Below are 24,867 nucleotides of genomic sequence, written 5' to 3'. Positions count from 1 at the left end.
ATATTATCTAAACGAATGCGCTAATTAAGAATGGATGGTAGGGCACTCCAGGTACAGCTCTAGTGGGGGTGTGGGGGGCATAAAACATTTAAAAATAATGGAAATAGGTGGGAAAAGAAAAATCTATATAAATTATTGGAAAAAACAAAAGGAAGGGGGAAGAAACAGAAAGGGGATGGGGATGGAGGAGGGAGTTCAAGATCTAAAGTTGTTGAATTCAATATTCAGTCCGGAAGGCTGTAAAGTGCCTAGTTGGAAGATGAGGTGCTGTTCCTGCAGTTTGCATTGGGCTTCACTGGAACAATGCAGCAGGCCAAGGCTAGACACGTGGGCATGACAGCAGGGTGGAGTGTTAAAATGGCAAGCGACAGGGAGGTTTGTGTCATTCTTGCGGACAGACCTCAGGTGTTCTGCAAAGCGGTCGCCCAGTTTACGTTTGGTCTCTCCAATGTAGAGGAGACCACATTGGGAGCAACGAATGCAGTAGGCTAAGTTGGGGGAAATGCAAGTGAAATGCTGCTTCACTTGAAAGGAGTGTTTGGGCCCTTGGACGGTGAGGAGAGTGGAAGTGAAGGGGCAGGTGTTGCATCTTTTGCGTGGGCATGGGGAGGTGCCATAGGTGGGGTTTGAGGAGTAGGGAGTGATGGAGGAGTAGACCAGGGTGTCCCGGAGGGAACGATCCCTATGGAATGCTGCCGGGGGGGGTGAAGGGAAGATGTGTTTGGTGGTGGCATCATGCTGGAGTTCACGGAAATGGTGGAGGATGATCCTTTGAATGCGGAGGCTGGTGGGGTGATAAGTGAGGACAAGGGGGACCCTATCATGTATCTGGGAGGGAGGAGAAGGCGTGAGGGCGGATGCGCGGGAGATGGGCTGGACATGGTTGAGGGCCCTGTCAACGACCGTGGGTGGAAAAGCTCGGTTAAGGAAGAAGGAGGACATGTCAGAGGAACTGTTTTTGAAGGTGGCATCATCAGAACAGATGCGACGGAGGCGAAGGAACTGAGAGAATAGGATGGAGTCCTTACAGAAAGCAGGGTGTGAGGAGCTGTAGTCGAGGTAGCTGTGGGAGTTGGTAGGCTTGTAATAGATATTGGTGGACAGTTTATCACCAGAGATTGAGACAGAGAGGTCAAGGAAGGGAAGGGAAGTGGCAGAGATGGACCACGTGAAAATGATGGAGGGGTGGAGATTGGAAGCAAAATTAATAAATTATTATGCCCCCCCCCACCCCCACTACAGCTGTACCTTGAGTGCCCTACCATCCATTCTTAATTAGCACATTCGTTTAAATAATATCACCAACTTCAACACCTCTGTGTTCTTTTGTTCTTTTGTCTGTGACATCTTTTGATTATCTGCTCCTATCACTGCTTGCTTGTCCCTACAACCACACCCCCCCTCCACTTCTCTCCCCCCACCTCCCCCCGCAACCTGAAACCAGCTTATACTTCACCCCTCTCCTTGGATTCACCCAGTTCTGTAGAAGGGTCATGAGGACTCGAAACGTCAACTCTTTTCTTCTCCACTGATGCTGCCAGACCTGCTGAGTTTTTCCAGGTAATACTGTTTTTGTTTTATCCTTTTTGCTTTGTCTGGTTGTCTTGTCAACCCATCTTTTTTCATACATCCTCAGGCTGCGTACACTGATTCAGGAAACGGGATTGCTCTAATTCACCTTTATTGCAACTCCAAGAGTTACGATCCTTTGAAATGGCTTTAGGACTGTGTCCCCACTGGAGTTGTGTGGCAAAGGAGAAACTGCTTCATCTGTCAGCAACTAGTTAACTTCATCCTTTTGATCAGGCTTTTCTCCCGGGGTCTCAAATTAGTGACTGAGATTTGTGTCTTCATCAGTGGCACCACCTTTCCCTCAGTCATAGTTACTGCATTTACGGATACTGGGGTTCTCAGGTTGCAATAGACAATACAAAAGCAATTTGATCATAGCATGGTTTATTTCACTTCATACATTCTGGCCATATAATTGCTTTACTTTGTAGCTCTTTGCTGGTTTTTCATGTGTAACTTGTTTAAAGAAAGCTAACTGCAGCCAAGTGCTATATACAACATATCTAAGTTATACAGTGCAAATCAATTTGCGAGGAATGAACTCCTCTAACTGATACCAGGGTGACAGAGATGAATTAGATGGACCTTGGTCTTTTATTTTCACCTAGAAATTGCTATTGAGAGAAATTCCTCTGAAATTTTATTTGACCTGTTAAGAGTTTTCTTCGGTTTGTGCTCGTTTTCTGAACCCAATGAAGTGGCCCCATGTCCACTTTGTGAAAACCCCTCAGGGTGGCAAAGGCCTCTAAGAGATCTTCTCTAAGACTTCTCACTTCCACATCTTTCCTGGGAGAGAGTAGGGGTGGAGGGACTGACTAGGAGTCTCTACGTTGACCCTCAAATTAATAAAACAATAGGCTAGGCTTGCACTCTTCTGTTTATCACAAAAATACCAGTCGTACAACAAGGATTTGTAACACAATAATGTGGGTTCATTTTTGAAGATAATACTATATACAGACAATGGTAACTGAGAGGCTATATAGACATGTCTGAACTGTAGAACTGTTGCTATGTTCTGCCTACAGAGTCACAGGATAATACATCATATCCTGTCCAGTGGTGGGTAGCGATGGACAGCAGATTAGAATGCACCCTTAAAGGTACATGTACATCTCATCAAAACACATTGGACTGGATGAGGGGGAGGGGAGAGTGAGATAGACTGTGCTACGCAGATAGGGGAAATCACTTTTGGCTATGGGAAAGGTATGAAGGATAAAACACAGTTTAGGATTAATCACAATTCCTTTAAGTTAGATGAAGAGTGTAACAAGAATCTTGGGATTACTTGTGAAGGCAGACAGGTGAAGCTAGGTATGCATGTTGAAGCTGACCACGCGCTTCTGGATGATATTCTGAGGGATGTAATATAAATAATGAAGAGGAAAGATGAATGATAGAGCAGATAGACTGGAGGAATGTGTTGTCTTTCTTGTGGGACACAGGACTGGAAACAGTACAGAGTAGTGCCAAAGACTGCAGAGGATGATCCAAAGGAATCCTTGCCAGAATCCTCCTTATGGTTGGTTATCAGACAACTGTTTATCTCAAATCTAAGTCTGTGCTAGATGGAGAGCAGGAATCAGGAGCTCCTCATCAGCAAAATGGTAATACAACCTACTCTAATCATATTACACAGAAGGCTCCCTCCTCCAGATAGAGATATGAAATTTCATCAGCAGCTGGTTGTGTGTCTGCAGCACAATAATGATAGGTACTGAATCACAGAATCACAGAATCACACAGTGCAGAAGAGGCCCTTTGGCCCTTCAAGTCTGCATCATCACGTGAGAGACAACTGACCTACTTACCTAATCCCATTTACCAGCACTTGGCCCGTAGCCTTGAATGTTATCACGTGCCAAGTGCTCATCCAGATACTTTTTAAAGGATATGAGGCAACCCACTTCCACCTCCCTCCCAGGCAGTGCATTCCAGACCGTCACCACCCTCTGGGTAAAAAAAGCTTTTCCTCATATCTCCCCTAAACCTCCTGCCCCTCACCTTGAACTTATGTGCCCTTGTTACTTACCCTTCAACTAAGGGGAACAGCTGCTCCCTATCCACCCTGTCATCACCCTCTGTCTCCTACAACTAAGCCAATTTTGAATCCATTTTTGATTTCTTGGGTATCAGTGTGTATTATCGTAAACAACTTCCAGGTCACACCTTCCCGGACACATTGTTGGCCAGGAGCTGCAGCCGAATTGCTGACACATAGGCAAAAGCAGCTTTTGACCTGAAGTAACCTGAGTTCAGTCACTGGCCTGAGCTGGCTGAAACTGGCTTGAAGTAGCTGAGTTTCATGAAGAACAAAGGGAATGTGATAAGACACAAGTCCTTATTTAGAAAAGGAGTAATGAGGTAATGCTACCTAAGTCCTTGGGACAGAGCCAATGAGAAGATGCCACAGACTGGGCAAGCAAGCCTAAAACCAACAGGAGAGAGACAGCACAGCTTGAAGAGATAAGATTCAGTGTAAGAGTGGAGGATATCGGGCCTGGTCCCAGTGAGAACTCCAGAGAACAACCATCGCGGAAGTAGAAGAACCTATGTCAGCAATGTAGAGACGACATCGAAAGAGAGAGAGAACGGAACGCCTGGCCAGTGTCAGTTCTCCTTTTTGGGTATTAGCTTTTATATTCTGTGACCACTCAGGGAGTATCAGAGAAACCGAGTGGGTGCGCTTTTGTAGTTTGGATATAAGATTGTATAACCTGGTGCAAACTGCATGTCTATATCTAACCAGACATATAAACTATATGTAGATGATCTAACAACGTGAATAAAGCGAATTTAGAGTTAAGAGAGAATTGACTCTTCTCCTCTTTGTACTAAGCCAATAACCGTTACTGGTGATCTCCAGCAACATATTTGGTGTCCCTGGGTGGGATTGAGAATAAATCTCTCTGTTGAGTCAGTGGGTGACTCGAGCCGAACCGAGTTGGCAAAGTACACTGGGAGCAGGGGTTTGGGTTAATTCATAGCTATTAACATAAGATAACGAATCAAAGGGAATCTCCAAGCCCTGGGAGACTTGGATTGTTTTGACTGGAAGGGATTCCTCCAAAAATACGTAATAGGGAAGTGGCTGCAATACGGGGAGTATGTAGGTCTCATTGGTGACAAGGGAAAACCCGCTGGGGAGGCCCTTTGGACAATTGCGCAAACAAAGATGTCAGATAAGAAATTTAAAAAGGTATAGAAGTCCGTAGCGATCAGATGTTTATTTGAGGAATGGATAGAATGCCGACAGCAGGCTAGGAGGGAGAGAAACAGACTAGAGGAAGAGAATAAAAAACTCCGTGAGGAGATAGCCCGCCTTAGTGAGAAGGTAACTGATCTAAAGGGACAGAGAAGTGCGGATTTGATGCGCATGAACCAATATCAGTTACAGTGCAAAAAATTGGCTAATGAAAAGAGTAAGAGAGAGGGAGAAGCCCAAACAGCTAAAGCTGAGGCGGAGGGATGGAAACAGTAATGTAGTGATTTAAAAACTGCTATGAATGTAATTCGCAGAGCAGCTCAGGAGAAAAGGAGCAGTACCGATGATCGCACAAAGTGTCAGAAACTGATAGTGAGGCTGCAAGATCAGCTAGCCGCACAGAGGGGTATACTGTGTGCTTTCGCACCCGGGAGAGCTGAAGAAAACACTCAAGGGGATATAGATTGGGATGATTTAGCAGACGGGACGGATGTATACAGCTGTGGTGACGGGGAACCTCCAACAGAGGATCCACCACCGGCATATATTCCAGAGCCGGGAAAACCGTCTGTCTCAATGGCCCCCCTTGTAACCACTAAAGCACAAGCAGGGGCAGATGGACAGGGGCAAGCTGGTCCGAATATGACATATTCCACCCCGCTTGGGGTACAAGAATTGAGGGATATTGTGAAAGATATTGGGACGTGTGCGCCCAGGGATGATCCTAGGGAGTTGTTCCTAGCGGTCAGGCAACAGAGAAGGCCACACGGCTTAGACGATGCTGAGGAAAGAAAATTAATTCTAATGTGCCTACACCCACATATACACTCTGTCCTAGTGAAGGGACAAAAATTTGGTAGATGCCTTAAATAACCAGGTATTATCTGTCATGGGCGATAATAGAGGGGACCCAGTGGAGGCACTAATGAAATGCTATCAAAGAAAAGGTGAACACCCCACCACATTTTTGGCTCGCATTTGGGTGGTGCTTCAAGGGGGCTATGGCACAGGCCTAGATAAGGATAATTTACAGCCGGAGGTGAGGAGCCAATGGCTGAGAACGCTAGTGTCATATGGCACTGAGGAGTCGAGGAAAGCATTAGATCAGTTTGATCCCACTGTTGACACACATACAGGGCCCTGTCTAATTAGGCAGGTTGGATTATAGGAAAGGGAAACACCAAAACTACCCAAGACATCCAGGGACAGAGCAATGCCTGTTAAGGATCAGGCGACAACCTGGAGAAATGAAGGGAGGGAACCTACTCAGAGGGAACCCCCTCCAGCTTATCAGACAGTGGGAAGAGGTAGAGGCAGAGGAAAAGGAAACTTCTCGGGAACAGGGAGAACCCAGGGCGAGGTGTCCAGAAGCTATAGCTGTGGCCAGGAGGGACAATTCGCAAGGGACTGCCCTAATTCGAGACGAGAGAATGCAGGTCGGGGAGGAAACCAGAGCCTACCAGTGGAAAAGCCGAATAGACCAAGTCCTCAGTGTGATTTAGAAATACCACCGAGTTCCAGGTTGTGCCCCGAGCTGCTATGACGGTCTCAGGCCTCTCCATTGTGGGTGTGTGACACGTGGTGGGATGACACGGGGAGACCCCTAGAGAATGGTAGGGTTGAAGGCCAACCCTATTACATTCCTTTGGGACACAGGGGGATTCCGCACCACCATTAACACCACTCAGATCAATGACGTAGTTTGGGAAGTTCAAAACAAAATTATTCTAATCGGATTCACAGGACATTTACAAATGGGATATGTGAGTGTACCATTGGAAGACGGTGTGGGAGACATAGCGATAGAGCATTTAGTGGTCTTATCAAATTACCCAGGGAACAAGAACATATATTAGGGAGCGACTATATGGCCATATTGGGACTGTGCTTTAACCCCATTGATTGTATGACTTGGTAAATGCCTTTGGGCTTAGGCTGTATAAATCACACACTCGTCCCAGTGAGGGAATATCAGGATAGGATATGCACGATCGGGGAAATGTGGATAAAACCAGGAGAAAAGATTGATGATCGTGAAGTACAACAAATTATTGCACAAAACTCAATAGTATTTTCCCGACATAAACATGATTGTGGGAAAATGATCAGGAGTGTGTGTATACAAAGTCCAGACCCCAAACCACAAAAGCAGAACGGTTTCCCAAAACAAGCAGAAGAAGAGATAGGGAAGGTGATACAGAGTCTGCTGCAGCAAGGGATATTAAGACCAATACATCTACTAACGATGCACCTATTTGGCCAGTGAGGAAACCTGATGGTAGCTGGCGACTAACGATAGACTACAGAGAATTGAATAAAGTCACCCCGTTAACAGCCCCTACTGTCACAACTAGCCCAGAGACAGTAGTTCGACAAAATGAGGATGCGCAATGGTTTATGGTTTTGGACATAAGTAATGGTTTTTGGTCTATTCCACTGGAGAAAGAATGTTAATATAAATTTGCGTTTACTTTCCAAGGACAGCAATATATATGGACCACCCTGCCGCAGGGATTTCACAATTCACCGTCCATATTTCACCAACAGCTGAGGGAAGGGTTAAAAGGATTCTCGAGGCCTGAATGTCTAGTGCAGTATGTAGATGACTTACTCCTACAAACTAAAACAAAAAAGGAACATTATCAACTGCTAAGTGAATTACTGCAGTTGTTAGACTTGGGATTAAAGATTAACCCTAAAAAAGCGCAGATCATGAAACAACAAGTTACTTACTTGGGAATGATTCTGACACCAGGGAAGAGGGACATTGACAAGCGAAGGATAGAAACGGTTGGCAGACTCCCTGTTCCATGGGATGTAAAAGGATTAAGGTCCTTCTCAGGCTTGGTGGGATATTGCAGGGGCCACATTGATGGATTTGCCACAAAAGCAACCCCGCTAATGGAATTATTAAAAACGAATGTGGCCTGGGAGTGGAAAACAGAACACACCCAAGCCATGATCAGTCTAAAGCAAGCACTAGCTGCCGCGCCTGCTCTGAAGACCCCAAATCCAACTGAGCCGTTTTCATTGGAGGTGGCTATCACAGACACCACCCTTTCGGCAGTTCAATAACAGGAGACACATGGGAAATTACAACCAGTAGCGTACACCTCACACATGCTCTCACCAGTAGAGTAGGGGTATACGGTACGTGAAAAACACTTGCTAGCTGTCTTTTGGGCAGTGCAGCATTTTACCCATATATTGGGCCTAAACCCACTTACAATATTAACAGAACACACTCCTGTACAGCTACTGTTAGACGGAAGGATTAAGGATGGTGCAGTTAGCCAAAATAGAATCGCTAGGTGGACATTGTTGCTGCGAGGGAGAAATATAACCGTAAAGGGGGTAAAAACCACTATTATGTTAGCAGACAACTTAGTTTATCAGGGAGAAAAACATGAGTGTCAATTGATGATAGCAAATGACCCCAAGGGCCCATTTGTATCCAAGAAAAGGGAGGGAGTAAGACGGGGCCTGAAAGCAGAAAAACAAAGGAAACAGGAAAGGAATAACCCTATTTTAAAATTTTTGTGGATGGCTCTTCGTCAGTACAGGATGGGGAGAGGAGAACCGGCTGTGGGATATACATGGAGGATGAACACGGACAGGAAAGATATAGTGCGGCTCTGAAATTACCTAAAACCATGAGTGTGCAGGCAGCAGAACTAGCAGCTGTCGCATATGTGGTTGGTCACCCAGAATACTTCCTGCCTAGATCAGTCATATATTCTGATAGCATGTATGTCTGTAATAGCCTCACAGAACATTTGCCCCTATGGGTAGGGAGAGGATTTGTCTCAGCGGATGGAAGTCCCCTTCCTTCGGCCCTGCTATTACGGTACATCTTTTGAAGAAGCACAGGGGAAAGGATTTGAGGTCACAAAAGTGAAAGATCATTCAAAACCATCTCCTGAAGGGAACAGGAAAGCTGATGAACTAGCCAGATGAGGTGCTGTAAGTGGACAGGAATGGCAGCCACCGATTGGGGAAATCAGGGGCCAGAGAGAGAAGCAGGTTAAAGTAATGGATTTAACGGAGGAGCAAAAGAAAGATGGAGAATTGAAAAAACTAATAGAAGGAGCAGAGTCAGACACATACAAAAGGCATGAGGGGGTCTATATTCAAGACGGAGTGGTTTTATGTGAGGGAAAATTTGTGGTGCCAGAGAGGGGACGAAACCAAATTGTCCATTGGCACCATGACTTATGGAGACATAAAGGGCCAGAGAGCACCTTGGATCAGATACAGGAGGTGTGCTGGTAGCCTGGAATGAAAGGTGACATGGAACACAATGTCAAGAATTGTTTGATCTGTGCACAAACAACCCCGATAGAAATGTTAGGAAAGGGGTCCTCCAACATACTAGACCAGTAGAAGGGCCTTGGACTAATTTACAGGTAGACTATGTAGGACCCCTTCCCCCCGCTCCAGGACGATACAAGTATGTCTTAGTAATAGTGGATACCTTCACTAAATGGGTGGAAGATTTTCTGACCAGAACAAACACAGCCAAAATTACTGCGAAAATTCTATTAGAGAAGGTGTTTACTCATTTGGGTTTACCCCGAAGCATAGAATCACATCAGGGAATACATTTTACAGCCCAAGTAATGCAAGATGTTATGACCCTTTTTGGGGTCAGACAGAGATTCCACATACCTTATAGACCACAGTCTAGTGGAATTGTGGAAAGAATGAATCGGACAAAAACATGATAGGCAAAATGGTGCAGCAGCACAAGACAACCTGGCAGCTCGTTCTGCCCTATGTACTGATGATAATCAGGAATACCGTGGCTTCATCAACAGGCTACACTCCTTATAGACTCATGACAGGAAGGGACATGAGGGGAATGGAGGGGTTGATAGGTTTGGATTTGTCCGAACCCAAGGTAGATCACGTTATATCAGAAAAATGGGTACACAAGCTAGTAGAAACAGTAAAAGAAGCAAATTATATAGCCGTTCACAGACAGGGAAAGAAGAAACAGCAAAGCAAAGCTTATTTCGACGCAAAAGCCAGCCCGATAGAGTTGAGCCCCGGACAAAAAGCAACGATTAGAATACACCAGCCCACCTCATTCTTGAGTCCAAATTTTGCTGGCCCCTATGAGGTAGTAGATAAAGCTAGCCCATCTGTAGACAAGATATTAACAACACCAGACAAGAGTGGCTGGTATCACATTAATCAGCTAAAGTTAGTCGGAGAAAAACAAGATAATCACCATTGGCATGTGCTGCTCGATGCTAACAATGTTCCAAATCCCGAAGGTCAGGGAGATCAAGAACAGGACCAGCTACAGATCAAAGAAGAGGTGATTGAAAACAAATTTGATACTGTCCGTTCACATGCAGAGGCAAATCCAGGGAAAAAAATGAAAGAAAAATAAAACAAAGAAGGGGAATAAGTGGGTTAGAAGAAACAGACGGTTAGAATCTGAAACAAATTGGGAACAGGATATGGACGGTCTGGCTCAGTATATTGGGAGACTGGACTTACAATAGTACTGAAAAAAAACTGTAAATAAGAACAGAAATTACACTTATTCATTACAGGTCCAGCCTAAGATGAAGGGATAATGCATTTTGTTGCTATCGGATTGACTATCATCAGAACTGCAGTTGAACCTGTCTCAGAACCGTCACAATGAATGAACGTACCTGAAGCAGTGTCGATGGTGGAGGGATATCCCAAGACCAGGAACAACTTTGCTCTGCAGAATAAGACAGTCCGAACCAACAAAGGGAAAAGAGAGGACTTAAATTTGTATTATACAGGAATGGATGGGTTAACGTGAGCGGGATAAACTTTGGGTATACCCGAGGGAGTGGGAGTACTCTTTTCATGCAACAAAGTTCTAGAGGTGACATTGTCGGTAATCCCAGAGGGAAAAATTATTAGTCAATTTGTGGGTGCATTTATTGAGCGACCATCAGGGAGCGAGGGTCGAGGTAAAATTATGGTCCACTGGGACAACACCTATGTGAATATTGACTGGGGTAGTGACTCATATCAGAGATATATTGATTGGGGAGGATATAGCAGGCGTTTTAGAAAGATTGGCTGGATCATCATTAATTGTCAGTACTTATGAAAATTGTTCATTGTCTATTCTGCCTGTTAACAGTCAGTCCTTTTTACAATACGCCCTTGTGGGACAAACATATTACGTAGCCACCGTGGCTATGAACTATAACAAAGGATGGAAACAGTGCCCTCTGGAAGTACACAATGTGGCCATTAATAATGTGACCTTAGACCTGGTTATCGGTGGACAAGTTCTGCCTAAGCCAATAATGAGGATGGTAATAAATGAAAACCTCACAGTCCAACGTACCAATATAGACCAAGATCTGTGGAAATATGTTCCTACCGAACTACCACCTAGTCCACACCTGATTGCAGATTGGACGCGAATAGCGGAGGAAGCCAATGAGATAATTCAACAATGGACTAAACATACTAAAATAATTAGAACTCATGCAGATAAAGCAGAGGAACTGCTATGGGACCCCAGGTTCTGGGTTAAGTTTTAGAATTGGGGATCTAATGTTCAAATACATCCATGGGTCAGGATTTTATCACATGCTGCTGTAGTTGTGATCATATGTGCTTTAGTACTTGTCATATTCAACATATATCAGCTTAGATGGTGGAAAATTGAAATTTTGCACCGATTGAATGTTAGTGCTATAATGAAACAGAAGAAGCAATTATCAGTATAAGGACACCGTGTGAAGTATATTTTATACACGCTTCTCTTTTATATTTTTATATAACCATATGATATCACGGCAGTAACATACCCATTGGGGGGACAATGACAACCTCAGGAGTGGTATACAGAAAGGGAGAATAATGATCCTAAGATAAGTATCTTTAGATCAAAAGGGGGGAGATGTTGGCCAGGGGCTGCAGCTGAACTGCTGACACAGGCAAAAGCAACTTTTGACCTGAAGTAACCTGAGTTCAGGAGCTGGCTGAAACCGGTTTGAAGTAGCTGAGTTTCGTGAAGAACAAAGGGAATGTGATAAGACACAAGTCCTTATTTAGAAAAGGAGTAATGAGGTAATGCTACCTAAGTCCTTGGGACAGAGCCAATGAGAAGATGCCACAGACTGGGCAAGCAAGCCTAAAACCAACAGGAGAGAGACAGCACAGCTTGAAGAGCTAAGATTCAGTATAAGACTGGAGGATCTCGGGCGTGGTCCCAGTGAGAACTCCGGAGATCAACCATCACGGAAGTAGAAGAACCTTTTGTCAGCAACGTAGAGACGACATTGAAAGAGAGAGAGAACGGAATACCTGGCCAGTGTCAGCTCTCCTTTTCGGGTATTAGCTTTTATATTCTGTGACCACTCAGGGAGTGTCAGAGAAACCTAGTGGGTGCGTGTCTAGATCCTCGTTTGGGTATAAGACTGTATAACCTGGTGCAAACTGCATGTCTATATCTAACCAGATGTATAAACTATATGTATATGATCTAACAAGGTGAATAAAGTGAATTTAGAGTTAAGAGAGAATTGACTCTTCTCCTCTTTGTACTAAGCCAATAACCATTACCGGTGACCTCTGGTCAACAACATTGTCCCAATTAAAACTTCCTCGACAGCTGCACAACATAAAGCTACATGGGACAACGATGTTCTGGATATCCCCTCCAATCCTGTACCAGGCTTACTCATCACCCAATGCTTAACCCAGTTCCTAGTGTCAGCACATTGAACAAAGTGATCTGCTGGTCATGAGGTTGAATGCCCCTCTGGGATACTCAGCAGCAGGTCAATGTGGTCTACAGCCTTCCCCCTACAACCACTTACACTTTTTGCCACAAACCTCTCTCATAGCTTCATCATTAAATCTTGGGCTTGGAGTCCTGTCAGTGCATTCCTGAGGGTTCTGAAATGTGATGGAGAATTGATTGGATGCATGCCTTAAAGATTAATGTACATTATGGCAACATTTTTAATTGCAATGAATTTGAGTAAAAGAATAAAACAGAAGCTTTCACTTGAATTGGATCAAATCCATCATCAGATATCTTTGAGAATTGAAATGAAAATGCAACTTCCAGGAATGTTTGTGGGCATAGTGAGGAAATGTAGAAGGCTGACTGTTGACCTGTTTAAACCACATCATGAACACTCCTTCAATGATGAAGTGAGTCTTAAGCCAAGGGCTTCTGGTTCAGAGGTAGGAGTGCTACCTACTACACCAGAAGAGCTTCTGCTAGAGGCAGGGTGGCCAGGAGTTGAGGGGTGGTGGGGGGGGTGGGGGGGGGAACTTTGTTCTCACCCTTTAAAGAGGAGAAAAACAACTATTTCATGTCACTGAAACAGTGGATTTCTGGACAACTGTTTTTAAATCTAATATGGTTCCCAAATCAATATAAAGTACTCATTCGGGAGAAGTGTGGGCACAATCAGGAATGATGAATGAAAAAAGAAGTAGGCTGCAAGATGCTGTCATGAAGGCTAAACAGCCTGAGCAGCTGAGATAGGTCAAGAGTAGACCTAGTAAGCCATCAGTGTTGAGTTTATTCTTCTAACCAGTGGTGCTGGGTGTTTAGTTTTTCCTTTAAGTGGAATAAAATCCATGTTGGGAAAATCATAGTCCCTTAATTCCATAATAAAACTGACAGATGATACAATGCAACTCACTTTGACTCTCCTCGGTAACATTGTACACCAAGCATTAATTCCACTCACCCAATGTCGTCAAAATGAGTGGCAGCTCTGAGCATTTACTTCTCAGTCCTTCTCCGTGGCCACACTCTGAGCCATGGGCATTCAATTTTATCAAGAATGACATATGGAAAGAATGTGAGGGTCACTGATTAATGATGATTATTCATATGTGTCTCAAATTGTCCCTTTAAGACTTGCCAAGAACACTCATTTCTGCTAAGTTGGGAACAACACTGTGATCTGAGCCTCTTGGGCAATGAATTCTGTAGCTAAAACCTCTTTGACCCCCTGCATTAGTTTTTCTCAAATGACAGGAAAGGGTCGATGTGTTAAAGCTTCACTGCTTCAGAAGTAAAGAAGGTGTTTTTCTCCTCTTCAAATAAGGGTAAACAAATTATTTTTAATTATTCTTAACCTGTTAAATTGTTTCCCAAAGCAAATGTGGTAAATATCCACCCTTTTCCCTTACCAAGATTTAAATGATGATTTATTTCTCCAGTTAGTTCCATCAAAGATAGAACCCATCATTTTGTCACCAGCAATTTGATGGGATACTGTCACAGTTTGGAGCAGCAATGAAGAGCATTTATCTTAGTGGCATTGAATTTCATTTAAAGGAATGTGGTCTTGTCAACACAGAGACAGCCGATTCAACCATCTCCTCCATGTACGGGCTATTTTCACTGACATTTTTTAATTGTTAGGAGCACAAATGCTCCATATGCTCATTGATTAGCTTTAATTAAACCCCTCATATTCATACCATCATGCACTAATTAACAGGATGTCAAACACAACTCAAAGGCCCTGCTGAGGGAGAAGCTTCAGTTTGTCAATCTGTTGAGATTTTACAAGGTGTGTCTGTAACGTTGGTAAGTAATCTATTCATGTGGGTCACCTGGGTTAATTGCTCATTTTCAGTCGAGTGTTTTATTCCACAGTCACGAACTCCCCCTAGTGACACAATCAAGAATATTAATGGTTTGACAGCAGCAGAGAAAATTCATATTTCCATCTAGGGGAAGCAACATATAGGATCATTTCTCTGTAAAATTTAAGAGTACAAATTGTGTGTTTAATACTAGATAAGTGGCATGAAGACTTGTGTCAGTCTAATACGAAAACATGGTAATTAAGCACACTTAGGATCAATAAAGAGCACTTAAAAGAACAGAAGGGCCCTGAAGACAATTTCTAATTTGAATTATGCTAATTATCATCTACACAAATTTTCCTGACCTGGTTCAGTACGGATCAGTTTGGAAGTGGGGTGTTGCCTCTACCCAATCCAGGCTAAAGCAGCAGCAATTCACAAAGCATCTGAAACTTAGTGAACATGGATAGAACATACCAAAAGAAGAGAGCAAGGTCTAAATGCAGATAATTAAAATTCAGGCATGAGTACAAGGTGCAAAAGAGATTTAATACAATGGTACCAGTGAAGTTATACTTATTCAGAAAGATTGAAGAGAATGGGTCTCTTTATAATGATAATCACTAATTCCTTTAGAGAAGGAAATTTGTCATCTTTATCCAATCTGGTCGAGTCCCACATGAACATGGTTGACTCTTACCCACCCTCTGGAGTGGTCTAGCAAGCCACTGATTTGCACCAAACTGCATTCAGGGGTTGAATGAGAAGGTCCAACACCACCTTCACAGGGGAAACTTGGGGTGGGAAATCAATATCTGCCTTGCCAGTGATGCACACAGTCTGTCAATTAAGAAAAAAATGAATTTTTTAAAATGGACAGAATCTATTCCTAAGTTTCTTACACTTGGTGAAGTGAAAGAAAGAATTTGCATTTAAATAAATGCATTAACATCCTCATGATATCCCAACATGCTTTGCAGCTAATAAATTGCTTCTGAAAAGTGGTCACCATTGGTGTGCAGGCAAATGGGGGTGCCAGTGTATGTGGTCCATTAACCTATTTTGGCAATGCTAATGCAGGGGTAAGTGCTGTCCGGGATAACAAGAGAACCCCCCTGACTTTCTTTAAATAGTACTATGTGCATCTTTTGCATCCATCAGTTTAACATCTCACCAGAAAGACGACGCTCCTGACAATGCAGCACTCCCTCTGTATTGCACTAAACTGTCACCCTGGATTCTGTGCTCAAGTCCTGCACTGAGTATTGAACCCATGATCCAGTTAATAATGTATCCAGTTCATTTTAAGATTGCTTATAATGCTTCCAGCACAAACCTTTCTGCAGCGGGTCATTGAATTTTGGGCAACCAGCTGAAGCATGGGTATAATAAATTACTATAATTATGTATTAATCTAATAATGAAACAACTTTCTTAATGTTGGAAATTTTATGAGAACCTTGGAAATGATTCTAAAATGGCTAGACAAAAGGTGCTGGACAACAGTGCAAAGTACCCTTCTCTGATGAATTTCCTCAGGCACTTATAGCAAACATGACAGATTGCAAAGGGATGGCTGAGTGTTCAGCTGTACGACAGTACCAGAGTGAAGTGGTGCATGGTTTGGAGTGATGGCTGAGTTCAGGGCAAGCATCCAAAATAGGACACTATTAAGTAACCTTAGTGAGGGCAGAGTGTGAGTGACATTATAAGTGTCTAGTTTCAGGTAATGAGCAAAACAAAGAAAAAGCAGTTTCTTCTGAGTCTTGCTGATAAACATCACTTGAAAAAGTACATGAAAACAACATAATTCTTACATTATGGTCCCAACATGCATGTATAACTATTTAGGAGAGGAAACTAGACATTACTTTGGTGCTAATGATGGTCTGTAAGATAAGGACAAATGCAGAGGAACAGCCATTTTGTCTCTGGTAAACAGTTAAGACTTGATAAATGCTTAATAAGCGATTTCTCAGCTCTCTGCAGGAGAAGATGCCTTTCGATTAAAAGTAAAACAAACACGTTGGAGATGGCGTAGGGCCACTAGCATCCACGAACTTTGTAGGTGCTGATATTCTTGGATGATGTGGGTGAGCCAGAAGTTGAAGAATGGTGTAAGTTTTTCGTTTGGTACATGCTGTAACATACACCACAACTGGGAGTTTATCATTCACATGTTGTCACCAGTAAGAAGAATTATTTAAGTTATAGTCATTTGCAGCAGCCTTTGAATATACTCATTCTGTATTCTCTTTCATTTGCAATGAAATGTTGGAATGGAACAGAATTTATCACGGGCAAAGCTTTATCACATCCCGTGGTGATCATATCAGATCCTGCAATAATTAACACAGTGATGAGCACTCACAAGCTGTAGGTTATAGAAAAGTTTCACAATGGTTCACCTGTATCTTCCCCAAATACAGTGCTGCACCCCTGTTAACAACATTATGAAGCATGCAGCATATCACAAGAATTTTTTTTGTTATGAGGTCCCTACTTCAGGTCAGAAGTTCAAAAACACTCTTGTAATATCTCAAAACTCTATTTCATGACTCTTTTAGTCCTCACCTGTAAGGTGAGAGTAATGCTCCATGACATCAAGGCAGCATTTGACTGAGTGTGCCATCAAGTCAGTGGGAATCAGGGGGGCAATCTCTCCACTGATTGGATCTAGCACAAAGGAAGACAATTGTGGTTGATGGAGGCCAATCATCTCAGCTCTAAAACATTGCTGCAGGAGTTCCTCAGGGTAGTATTCGAGGCCCAGCTGCTTCATAAATGACCTTCTCTCCACTGATTATTACTCAATGTTCAGTACGATTCCTGACTCCTCAGATACTGAAGCAGCCAGACTTGGATAGCATTCAGGCTTGGGCTGAGAAGTGGCAAGTAACGTTTGTGCCACACAAGTGCCAGGCAATGACCATCTCCAACAAGAGAGAATCTACATCTCTCCTTGACATTCAATGGCATTACTATCACTGAATCCCCCACTATCAACATCCTGGGGGTTACCATTGATCTTAAATTGAACTGTACCAACCATATTCATCAACAAAGTGATGGAAAATGCCATTGACAGTGCTATCAAGTGGCCCTTACTCAGCAATAACCTGCTCACTGATGTTCAGCTTGGAATCTGCCAGGGTCACTCAGCTCCTGACCTCATTATGGCCTTGGGCCAAATATGGACAAAAGAGCTGAACTCTAGAGATGAGGTGAGAGTGACTGCCCTTGAAATCAAGGCAGCATTTGTCCAAATGTGACATCAAGGAGCCCTAGCAAAACAGGAGTCAATGGGAATAAGGGGGGGAAACTCACCACTGGCTGGAGTCATAGCTAGCACAAAAAAAGATGATTGTTGTTGTTCAAGGTCAAGCATCTCAGTCCCAGGACATCACTGCAGGAGTTCCTCAGGGTAGTGTCCTAGGCCTAACTATCTTCAGCTGCTTCATCAATGATGTTCCTTCCATCATAAGGTCAGAAGTGGGGATGTTCACTGATGATTGCACAATGTTCAGCACCATTTGTGACCCCTCAGACAGTGAAGCAGCCCATGTCCAAATGCAGCAAGACCTGGACAATATTCAGGCTTGGGCTGACAAGTGGCAAGTAACATTTGTACCACACAAGTGCCAGGCAATGACCATTTCCAACATGAGAGAATCTAACTTCTTCCCTTTGACATTCAGAAATATCAGGATCTCTGAATCCCCTGTTATCAACATCCTGGGAGTTACCATTGGCCAGAAACTAAACTAGACCAGCCATATAAATGCCTTGGCTACAACAGCAGGTCAGAGGCTGGGACTTCTGCAGCACATCTCCAACAACACTCAAGAAGATTAACAGCATCCAGGACAAGCCTGCTTGACCAGCATCCTATCCACTACCTTAAAGATCCACTCCTTCCACCATTGACGCGCAATGGCAGCAGTCTGTACCATCCACAAGATGCACTGCACCAACTCAGCAAGCCTCCTTTGAGAGCACCTCCCAAACCCACGACCTCTACCACCTAGAAGGACAAGGGCAGCAGATGCATGGGAACGCCACCACTTGCAAGTTCCCCCCCAAGCCACCCACCATCCTGACTTGGAAATACATCACCGTTCCTTCAGTGTTGCTTGGTCAAAATCCTGGAACTCCCTCCCTAACAGCACTGTGAGTGTACCTACACCACATGGATCGCAGTGTTTCAAGAAGGCAGCTCACCACCACCTTCTCAAGGGCAATTAGGAATGGGCAATAAATGCTGGCCTAGCCAGCGATGCCCACATCCCATGAAAGAATAAAAAAAACTTTATCTCCAAAACACCACAGTTCACAGGCTGAAATCTAAATTAATTAAATTTAAAAGATTACAATCTGACCCAATTCATAATGCTATGACCAAAATTAAATTTTAAGTGAAAGGGAACTTAAAATCAGAATCAAAAATCAGATTGCTGAAAACCAGTGCTCAGAGTCAAATTGCACAACCAAATTCAAACGCAATTGATCGTGGCTTGCCTTAATCTTAAAATCCTAATCTTGGGTTTCACATGATTTAGTTTGTTAACAATGCAATATCAATTGAATAGTGACACAACTGATAACAGAACATTTGGAGGACCAAGGTGCGATGATAAATCATCTTGTGGAATATGAGCATATGCTTGTGACGGTATTGTCCTTTCTCCTATTCAGAGAGATGGAATGAGAGTCTGCTGGTTTTGACAATTGTGAAGCTTCCTAAGTGAAATTAATTTGGGCAGGCTCAGTTATAACTATGATCTATTACTCTGATATACCTGAGGTCCACTGAGACCATGAAAGGTGCAATGTTATTAGAAATTCAGGCTGTAGTTTAGTCATTACTGTTAAATGTTGGTTAGCAAAAAAATGTATTTCACTGACTTTCCACTCACACTAGGCATATAACATTCATCACATTTTATTTTGTGTTAAATAACTTTTATGCCCTTACCAGCATGAAGCTTCTTCTTCTCATCATCATTGCATGAATTTTAATTGAGATTACCAACTCTGTTAAAATATTGGACAAAACAGGTTAGGGATTTAATAGAATTATGCAAAGGATGAGAGTCTCCAGTTTTGTGGAGGTACTTTAGAGGAACTGGAATTGTCGTCCTTAGAGCTGACAGGTTTAAGGCTTGATTTTATAGAAGTGTTCAAAGTCAGAACACTTTGGCCTCTGGTCCCGCCAGCAACGACGACTGCCACTGAAGGGGCCAGAAAAATCTGCCCTTTAAATAGAGTAGGTAGGGAGAAACTCTTTCCGCTGATAAAATGGCCAATAACCAATGGACACAGATGTAAGAACTTGGCTGAAGAGAAGATGAGAAGATTTTTTTTTTGTAACCTTCTCTGCTTTAAGGGGAACAATTCCAGGTTCTCTAGTCCCTCCACATAACTGGAGTCTCTCATCCCTCACATAATTCTAATAAATCCCTACACTCTTCTGGCTGTTCTTTTAACAGAGTTGTTGTGATCTGGAATGGGCTGTCTGAAAGGGTGGTGGAAGTAGATTCAATAGTAACTTTCAAAAGGGAATTGGATATAGACTTGAAAAGGAAAAGGATTATCAAGGTGGTCGGAAAAGAGCAGGAGAGTGGGATGAACTGGATAGCAGGAGAGTGGGATGAATTGGATAGCAGGAGAGTGGGATGAATTGGATAGCAGGAGAGTGGGATGAATTGGATAGCAGGAGAGTGGGATGAATTGGATAGCAGGAGAGTGGGATGAATTGGATAGCTCTTCCAAAGAGCTGACACCAGCTCAATGGGCTGAATCGCCTCCTCCTGTGCTGCATGAGTGTATAAGAATGTCATCACTGTTAAGCATTTCACTACTATTATTATCAACGCTAATTTCTAGTTAATACTATCAACATCTTCCTTCCTTTTGAAAATGGCTGTAATAAAAACCAAGTAGTTACACATGAAACAAGCACCTGTGTTGTTCGCACTTGATTCCAATTCCATAAGATTTAAAAATGTCCCAGCTTTCATTTCATCTTGGATTTGATTTGTAAAAGGCACAACATCCAGAATATATTATACGTCCAGAATAGTCTTCACATTTTTCTATCAAATATAATAACTTCAATTAGATCAATTGATCAGTAAATTGCTCGATGTAATTTGTTTCGGACAACTATCCATCATTTTGAAAAAAATCTTATTTTTTTTATTCATTCACAGGGTGTGGGTGTTGCTGGCTGGGCCAGCATTTATTGTCCATCCCTAATTGAGAAGGTGGTGGTGAGCTGCCTTCTTGAACCTCTGCAGTCCCTTATGTGTAGGTACACTCACAGTGCTATTAGGGAGAAAGTTCCAGGATTTTGATCCAGTGACAGTGAAAGAACAGCGATATATTTCCAAGGCAGGCTTGTGAGTGACTAGGAGGGGAACTTCCAGGTGGTGGTGTTCAAGTATGTTTGCTGCCCTTCTCCTTCTAGATCGTAGCAGTTATGCACTTGGAAGGTGCTTTCTAAGTAGCCTTGTTGTGTTCCTGCAGTGAATCTTGTAGATGGTACACACTGCTGCCACTGTGAGTTGGTGGTTTGCCGGTTTGTGGATGGAGTGCCAACCAAGTGAATTGCTTTGTTCTGGATGGTGTTGAGCTTCTTGAGTGTTGTTGGAGCTGACCAGGCAAGTGGAAAGTATTCCATCAAACTCCTGACTTGTGCCTTATAGATGATCGACAGGCTTTGGGGAGTCAGGAGGTGAGTTACTCACCTCATGATTTCTAGCCTCTGACCTGCTCGTGTAGCCATAGTATTAAATGGCTTGTCCAGTTCAGTTTCTGGTCAATGGTAACCCCCAGGATGTTGATTTATATATCCAGGCACTTCTTGCCTACAAAATGCTACAGGTCGAATTTTTGGGCTCTTCCTATTACCTCAGTAGGAACCCAAAGTGAATCATCCATTTGGCACCTCTGGTTGAAGGTGGATGCAAATGTTCCAGCCTTGGCTTTTGCATTCATCTGCTAGGCTCCCCCATCAATGAGGGTGGGAATGTTTGTGGAGCCTCCTCCTCTGATTAATTGTTTAACTGTCCACCAGCATTCATGACTGGATGTGGCAGAACATCAGGGCTTTGTCACGATATGGTTATTGTGGGGATCACCGCTATATCCCTCAATCTCTCATTATTATCAAGCCAGGGGACCAACCCTGGTTCAATGAGGGGAACACGCCAGGACCACACTAAACATACCTACAAATAAGATGCCAACAAGGTAAAGCTACAACAGAATGAGTTTCTTGTAGCAGAGCTATTCATCATTTAGAACACCTCTATCGAAACTCCTTTTGGCCTTCTCTGCTCTATGGAGAACAATTCCAGCTTTTCTATATAGTCCTTCATCCCTGATAACATTCTAGTAAATCTCTTCTATACTCTCTCTAAGGCCCTTGACATGATTCCTAATGTGTCATGTCTAGGCCTGAGCACTCCAGCTGAGGACTTATAGCTGGGATTGCATCTCAATACTTGGTGATGGTAGCTCATCTGAAACTGATCTATTTTTCTACCAATTAAAATTGCAGGGTAGTTTCGATAAAGGAGGCTGTGCTTGGCCACTGATCATGATACTAGCACAAGATCATTGCCTGCCCATCTGGCCCTCACTTTTACCTTGGATCAAGTTCCTCTGCTCAATGTATTAAAACACAACTGAAAGAAAATCATCAAATGTAGATATAAATGAACAAATCCAAATATGTTAAAGTTGCTGAGGCTGATGTAGGCTGGGGAAGGGGAAATATTGTTTGTGGAGCTTGGGAGACTAGGGTTGAAAACGGAAAATGTGGTGACTGATGTTCAAGAGTGCTCCTGGATTTTCTTTTTATAAGCTCACTCTCTGAAGGGAAAACTTTGTATAAATTAATTAAAGTCGATGACAGATTACGCTTTAAATGATCTATGTGAGGCACGGACTTGATGGATTAAACTATACTCTCTTGTTCCATGCTTTCTTAAGATCTAAAAGGAAGTAAGATGAGCTTAACAGGAGGTAGAAATGAAACCTGAACAAATGTGCCAAAAGCTAGCTCTTAAACATGTGTTGACTCATGCATTTTTCCCAATATTTTCCCAACGCATTTCCCTATAGTGAGAAGGCCAGCAGTTCTTAATTTTTTAATGAAATATTTATTATTAAATATATATCGCAGACAATGCATACAATGTGGAAAACAATGGACACCTGAGGTAGCAGTTTGGAGATTAATAGTTAATTGATCACAAGTGGCTATTGCCAAGAGAAGTTTATGATGGATGATGGATAACAACAACAAGACCTGGGCAGCTTATAGCCATCATTTGCATTCGCAGAATGACATTATACCTTAGGAGTGACTGCAGGGTGACTAGTTTTTTCCTATTGTATAGCCTTTGAGCTTGTCGGAGTGGTTTTAATATGGTCGAAGATGTGCTACTTTCTGCTGGCCGCAACTGATAGTCAGAGCGCTCCATTTTATTGAACCACAATGGCATCCACGCTGATGAAAAATTAACAATCGTGAGACACTCAATTCAAACTTATTAAGTGATAACCAACATACCAGGGTATAGTATGGTCAGTATATATTGAAACTTGGCAATTGGGTTCGAGAAGCTTGAGTTACTCATTAAATCGCAAGCGTTCAAGCAAGTTAGGATCACTAGCTGAACCTTTACATCTAAAAGCTGCATTGTACGGTGGGTGTTGTAAGGTGGTTTAGTTGAAGTTCTTTGGCACAAGAAATCTCTTTCGTTTTTGACTGATTGGCAATCAGAAGCAATATGGCCTAATGACACCCATAAGGTGAAATGAGATCAATGATCTGATTGCTGCAATGTTATCAGTTACAAATAACACTCAATTACAGGACGATAAAGCAAAGTGTGTGGGTGTTAACCTTTGTTGTCAAGTTTGCAGGCTCTTTTGTAATTCACAAACCTAACTATTTACAAACTGGCAATCTGATTTTGTTTTATGCCAATTTTCTCATCTCCTTGCCCCTAGATTGCAGTAATCCTCTCAGATCAACTTTATTTTATAGCCTCATTTTAATACATTTCACTACCCAGTTTTCATTACTTCTCACAGCTCAGTTTTATTTTATTTTACAGCCTAATTTTACAACATTTCAATGACTGATTTAATTACATTCCATGGCCCGATTTATATATTTCATAACCCAATTTTATTACTTCGCGCACATTCAGTTTCTAGTTGCATCAAATTCATATGAATTATTCCAAGTGCTGGATGACCCAAAATTACTAAAGTAAAAACTCACTCGTCATGAGGTAAAGCACTTTGGTGCACTAACCCTTTTTTTTATTTATTCATTTGTGGCCTGCGGGCATCAATGGCAAGGCTGGCATTTAATGCTTATTCCTTAATGCCCTCAAGAAATAAAAATCTGGAAGTAAAAGTCTGATGACGACCACAAAACCATTGCTGATTGTTGTAAAAACCCAACTGGTTCACTATTGCCCTTTAGGGAAGGAAATCTGCCATCCTTACCTGGTCTGGCCTACATATAACTCCAGTGCCACAACAATGTGGTTGACTCTTAAATGCTCTTCGAACAAGGGCAATTAGGGATGGGCAATAAATGCCCACATCTCAGAAACGAATAAAAAACACACATTGAAGCACATAGGACTCTGAAAGGGCTCGGTAGGGTAGATGCTGAGAGGTTATTTACCCCTGACTGGAGATTCTAAAACTAGGGTTCATAGTCTCAGGATAAGGGGGGCAGCCAATTTGGACTGAGATGAGGAGGAATTTCTTCACCTGGAGGATTGTGAATCTGTGGAGCTCCCAACAATGGAAGGTTGTAGATGAGAATATTCAAAATGGAGGTGGATAAATTTTTGGCCACAGGAATCAAGGAACATTGGGATTGGGCAGGAGAGCAGAATTAAGGCCTGAGGTCATCCATAATTTAATTAAAAGGTGGGGCAGCCTCAAAGGGCCATGTGGCTTACTCCTGATCTGATCCCTGATGCTCTTATGAGCATGCAATGGCAAGCCACCTCCGTGAACCACTGAAGTCTGTGTGGTACAGGGACAACTGTAATGCTGTTAGATGGGGAGTTCCAAGAATCTGACCCAACACCAATGAATGGCAATAAATTTCCAAGTCAGGATGGAGAGTGACTTTGAGGGGAACTTGCAGGTGGTGATGTTCGCATGCGCCTGTTGTCCTTGTCGTCCCAGGTGATAGAGTTTGCGAGATGAGAAGGTGCTGTCGAAGTAGCTATGGCAAGTTGCAAAACTGCATCCTGTAGATGATACACGCTGCAGGCACGTCACACCAGTGGCAGGGAGAATGAATGTTTAAGGTGGTGAATGGGGTGCTTATCAACCTTTTCAGATATTTTTGGAAACTGGCTTATGTGCTGATTACAATTCGACATCAAAACAGTTTAACTGGTCACATCTTATTTGCTTCCTGTGAGTCCTTGCTGTGTACAAATTGCCTGCTGCAGTTGCATACATAACAA

The sequence above is a fragment of the Carcharodon carcharias genome, chromosome 28 (genome assembly GCF_017639515.1).
Source record: "Carcharodon carcharias isolate sCarCar2 chromosome 28, sCarCar2.pri, whole genome shotgun sequence".
Lineage (NCBI taxonomy): Eukaryota > Metazoa > Chordata > Chondrichthyes > Lamniformes > Lamnidae > Carcharodon > Carcharodon carcharias.
The sequence above is the reverse complement of the archived record's forward strand: the minus strand, read 5'-3'. Positions refer to the sequence as shown.